The sequence below is a fragment of the Cannabis sativa genome, chromosome 3 (assembly GCF_029168945.1).
Source record: "Cannabis sativa cultivar Pink pepper isolate KNU-18-1 chromosome 3, ASM2916894v1, whole genome shotgun sequence".
Lineage (NCBI taxonomy): Eukaryota > Viridiplantae > Streptophyta > Magnoliopsida > Rosales > Cannabaceae > Cannabis > Cannabis sativa.
This window is the reverse complement of record NC_083603.1, coordinates 14,223,689-14,229,800: the sequence shown is the minus strand read 5'-3', so window position 1 is coordinate 14,229,800 and position 6,112 is coordinate 14,223,689.

Below are 6,112 nucleotides of genomic sequence, written 5' to 3'. Positions count from 1 at the left end.
GTTAGGGTTATGATCAAGGGTATGGGCGTCTGATCATGACCGGGATTTATGTATGAGTATTATTATGCTTTTCTTACTGAGTCTGTTGACTCACAGTTCTACGTTTATGTGTAGGTAAAGGCAAGGCTAAAGCTGATGGACCGTGAACGAGCTTGTGAAGATTGTACATGTCAGGGCGGTTAGGCCTGGAGCGTACGATCATCGGGACAGCGAGGCTGATTTTGTAACTAGTCGCTAGGCAAAATTTATTTTGTATAAACAGTTAACTTTTGTAAATGATTTTGTAATCAGGATCCCGAGTCTTTTTGTAATTATATTTTACAAGTTTAATTAAAAAGCAAAAATTTTAATTAATCACGTTTTCCATAAACCTCGTTGATTAGCAACGAGCTGCACAGCATGTTTAAAAATCACGTAATACGCCTATGTTAGTTAGGGTGTTACAGCACTTGTCTGACCACACAAACCATTGATTCTTCTTTGTAAGCTCGGTTAAGGGTGTTGAAATCTTAGAAAACCCCTCCACGAACCGACGATAATAACCAGCTAAACCCAAGAAGCTTCTAATCTTTGTCACTGTCTTCGGTCTAGGCCAATCCCTGACGGATTCTATTTTCCTGGGATCCACCTAGATCCCATCTTTGCTAACAATGTGCCCTAAGAAAGACTCCTGAGATAGCCAAAATTCACATTTCTTGAATTTGGCATAAAGCTTGTGTTCCCGAAGCCGTTGCAGAACCATCTGAAGATGTAACTCATGCTCCTCTTCTGATTGAGAGTACACAAGGATGTCGTCAATAAACACAATTACACAGATATCGAGGAAATCCTTGAATACTCTATTCATCAAATCCATAAATGCCGCAGGAGCATTGGTTAGTCCAAACGACATAACCAAGAATTCGTAATGTCCATACCTAGTACGGAAAGCCGTCTTCGGAATGTCCTCCTCTCAAATTTTCAACTGATGATAACCCGATCGGAGATCAATCTTGGAAAAGACCGTCTTCCCCTGAAGTTGATCAAAAAGATCATCGATCCTAGGTAATGGATATTTATTCTTTACTGTTAGCTTGTTTAATTCCCAATAACCGATGCACATTCTCATAGTTCCATCTTTCTTCTTGACGAATAAAAGCGGAGCTCCCCAGGGTGACACACTAGGCCGGATAAATCCTATGTCAAGTAACCCTTGAAGCTGAATCTTTAATTCTTTATGCTCATCTGGAGCAATTCTATACGGAGCCTTGGGGACCGGTTCCACTCCGGGTGCCAAATCTATAACAAAATCAATCTCTCGCTGAGGTGGTAAACCTGGAAGTTCTTCGGGAAAAACATCTAAAAATTCTCGAACTACCCTGATGTTGTAAAGACCGCTTAGTTTAATTTGGAAATTAGCAGTTAGTTATGTTTAATAATGGAAAATTATTTATAGATATTTAAATAATTATTTATGCTGTTATTATTGAATTTTGAAATGCATTTTATGTCATATAGTGAATTTCATAATTTTCCATTTTCGGTGCCCGGTAACATGGAACTCGGTGTTTGGCTCAGTAAAATCACAACTTAGTATGTTAGTATTGTGGGATGGTTATTTAGACATTAGAACTGTCGGGAGTGGTCGGGAATTTAGAATTTCCCAAAATACCCTTTAGTACCCCTTTATGTTATTTTAGTGTGGAGAGGCAAAATGGGCATTTTGCCCCATTTATGTTTTGTCCTTTAGTGGACTTAGTGTAATGTGTTATGTGATTATGTGGCATCTTGTTGGCTGAAATAAAGGTTTAATATATGCATTTTTTCTCATTTCATTCAAAGTAGAAAAAATTAGAAAAGTTAGAAAATTCAAGCTCTTTTCTCTCAAAACTCTCTCTCTATTTTCGGCCCTCCTTGAGCAGCAAGGAAGTGGATTTTTCCTTTGTGATTGAAGCTCAGTTTAATTAGACTTAGTGATCTCTAATTGTTGGTAAGGTTTCTACATCTTTCTTTTATGTTTCCTTGAATTTTTGAAGAGAAATGGTAGGTTGCATGCTTAGTTTTGAGTTGCTTGTTGCTGCTGTGTTTATATGTTGTATTCAGAGGTTTAAGCATGTTGGATTGAGTGGATTGAAACTGTTTTGATGCATGTTTGGTTGGTTTTAAATTAGTTTAGAGTTTTGGTAAAAAAAACTATGTTTTTCAAAGAGAAATGGTTGAATATGTTGCTGCACTTGTTGTTGATGCTTGTTGTTGTTTTCAGAAGTTCTTATATACATATTTAGGTAGATTAGAGCTGGTTTGAATGCATGTTAGTTAGATTTAACCAAGGTTGAGTTTTGAACTCAAAGCATGGAGCTTTAATGGTGATTTTCGATTCTGTGTTTTCTGGGCTGTGTTGATGCCTTAGAAATGTTCTATGGGGTATTTAGAGCAGGTCTGGAAGGTTTTGTTTGAATTGGATTTGATTTGAGCAAGTTATGAATGTTTGATTGAATCCTGCGAGGAACCAGAATTCTGGATGTGCAACCGGAATTTCGGATGGGGTTTAGGAATTCCCAAAACCAGAATTCCGGTTGTAGAACCCGTCTGTCGGTGGGGGGATTTTCAAGAACCCTAGTTTTTCTCGTTTTTATGTTATTTGGGGTATTGCCATGCTTTTTATCGATAGGGAAGCTTTTAGTTTCTAGTTTAAGTCCCCGAGAAGTGATTTAGCGTATGACTTAATAGTGTTGTGATTGTTATGGTTTAGGAGCCTGTAAACAGCCGTGCAGTTCGTTTCACTCAGGTTGACCGGCACACCTGAATTCGGAATCGAGGTAAGATTAGTATAAAAGTATGCATATGTATTACATGTTTAGCGTGCATGTTAGGAAGCATGTTAGATTACATTAGATATGTATGTTGGCTTTGTACCATCCGATTGTGTCGCATCGGTACACGCTAGAGTATGACTAGCAGCAGGAGTATGACCAGTGTACCGAGTATAGGCTGTTACTTGTCAATAGTACCGTCTTATGAACGTTTGGGACTCAGTATCGTGTGGGACACGGCAGTTAGGGTTAAGGTCAGGGGTATGGGTGTCTGATCATAACCTAGGATTTATGTACGATTATGTTTATGCTTTTCTTACGGAGTCTGTCGACTCACAGTGCTATGTTCATGTGTAGGTAAGGGCAAGGCCAAAGCTGAGGAACCGTGAGGACGAGCCAATAAAGATTGTACATGTCGGGGCGCTTAGGCCTGGAGCGTACGATCCTCGGGACAACAATGCTTTTGTAATTAGTCACTAGGAGACAAGTATTTTGTATTAGACAGTAAACTTTTTGTAAAGCATTTTGTAAACGTGATCCCAAAGTATTTTGTATGAAATATTTTATAAGTTTAATTAAAAAGCAAAAATTTTAATTAATCACGATTTCCGTAAACCTCGTTGATTAGCAACGAGCTACACAGTATGTTTAAAAATCACGTAATACACCTATGCTAGTTACGATGTTACAATTTGGTATCAGAGCCGCCAGGTTGTCTTCCGAAGATTGTCACGACATGTACAATCATCATCAGCAGTTAGCTCGTTCTACGGTTCAGTAAGCTTTTATTGCTTTTGCATTTTATTTAATTATTATGAAATAAGAAAAGCCTTATAAGAAGCATGTTAGTAGCCTGATAGTAGAATAGGCGCATGTTTTTAATTTCCAAATTAAGCGGCATTAGTAAGCTCTCGTTGATCATGACCTGATGTGCCAACTCTTGGTTTCGCAGGCTGTTCAGACTAGATCGATGCCAGGCGAAAGACGACGAGTCAGGGAAACTTAGTTGGGTCAAATCAGGGTCAAGGAGCTCAGTTTCCCCCGCATGTTAAGGGCCGTGGTAGAGGTCCCAGGGGCAGGGCTCGTGGTCGGGGTGATGATAATCCGCCACAGGCCGCAAAGGCTGCCCAAGCCAATCAGGAAGACCATAATTGGGAAGCTAGGTTTGCTGAAATGCAAGCCAGAATAGAGGAGCAAGACAGTGAGATTCAGAGATTGAGGCAGCAGGGTGCTCCTGCAGTACCTGTGCCAGAAGTTCTAGTGGCACCTGCCCCTGTTGCTCAGGCTGAGATAGTGGGCGGCAAACAGAATGGAACCCCTGTATAAAAGGTTCCGGAAGCAGGCACCTCCAATTTTTCTGGGAGGTCCTGACGTCATGAAAGCCGAGCAGTGGCTGACGATGATTACTAGAATTTTGAATTTTATGGGTGTCACTGGGAATGACAGGGTGGTGTGTACCACCTTTCAATTTCAAGAGGACGTGTTAGTCTTGTGGGACATGGTGTCCCAGATTCACGACGTCACAACTATGACCTGGGAAAGGTTCCAGGAACTCTTTAATGCAAAATACTACAATGAGGCCGTTAGAAGTGCCAAGAGGAAAGAGTTCACCCACCTAACCCAAAAGGAAAATATGAGTCTGACGGAGTACACTACGCAGTTTGACCGGTTGGCAAGGTTGGCCTCGGGAATCGTTCCAACCGATTTCAGTAAAAAGGAAAAATATCTTGATGGACTTAATGCGGAGATCAAGCATGACCTAATGATCACTACTAATGACAAGACCACCTATGCTGAGATTGTGGAGAAAGAACTGCGAGCTGAGGGCGCAGTTGGATGTATGTCGGAGTCAGTTAGGACTCCAGTGAGTGGCGGGACTCCTACCCCTCCTACATCAGGCTTCAGCAGGGGAGGTAGTGGTTCGGCCATGGACCAGAAGAGGAAAGCATCCACTGCATCCGGTGGCTCAGGGCAGAACAAGAGGTTCCGGGGAAACCAGAGTTGAGGCGGTCGTCAGGGTAGTGTTGAGACCCGTTATTCGTACCCGGAGTGTCCCATTTGTAAAAGGCATCATCCGGGTGAGTGCAGAGGTCAAGGGTGCTTTCAGTGCGGCATGCTCAGACATTACAAGAGGGATTGTCCCCAGCTCAGATCAGAGGCACCAAGGGCTCTGGCGAGACCCACTCCAGCTAGGGTGTTCGCCATTACGCAGGCTGATGCAGAAGCCAGCCCTTCAGTGGTGACAGGTCAGCTCTCAGTTAACAACTTCTTTTACTCAGTATTGTTTGATTCTTGGGCCACACATTCTTATGTGGTAGCCAGAATCTTTAGTAAATTTGATAGACCGTGTGATAGTTATGAATTAGGGTTTGGAACCCTATTACCTGGCGGAGAGTTAGTTATCTCCAAAAGGTGGATTAGGTCTATGTCGATTAGAATAGATTGTAGAGAGTTAAGTGCCGACTTAATAGAGATGAGCCTAGTAGATTTTGATATTATTTTAGGAATGGATTTCCTATCTAAATACTCAGCCAGTATTGATTGCAAGAGGAAAATGGTGATCTTCCAACGGGAAAGTGAAGAACCATTTGTGTTTGTTGGTTCAGTTCGAGGATCTCAGATTCCGGTGATTTCGGCCATGTCAGCTAGGGAGTTACTGCATGGCGGGTGTTTAGGGTTTCTGGCCATAGTGATGGACACCATTCGGCCAGATACCATTCGGCCAGAGGACATCAAGGTGGTTCGGGAATTTCTAGATGTTTTTCCCGAAGAACTTCATGGTTTACCACCTCAGTGGGAGATTGATTTTGTTATAGATTTGGCACTAGGAGTGGAACCGGTGTCCAAGGCTCCGTATAGAATGGCTCCAGCTGAGCTTAAAGAATTAAAGATTCAACTTCAAGGGTTAATTGACATATGGTTTATCCGACCTATTGTGTCACCCTGGGGAGCTCCGGTTTTGTTCGTCAAGAAGAAAGATGGAACTATGAGAATGTGCATCGATAATCGGGAATTAAACAAGCTAACGGTGAAGAATAAATATTTCATTACCTAGGATCGATGATCTTTTTGATCAACTTCAGGGGAAGACGGTTGTAATGACCGCTTTAGTAATTTGGATTAGTAAAGGCAATTAGCACTAATTTTTATTGTTTTATTATTATTTGTGAATTTATTTAATTGTGGACCCCAATATTTAGAAAAAAATATTAGAGTATAATTTCTCAATTCCGGAGATTTTATTAAACTCTAAGGGTATTATTTAGCTTATATGTGAAATATGTAATTTTTGTAATTTTTGCTCGGCGACAACGGAAAAT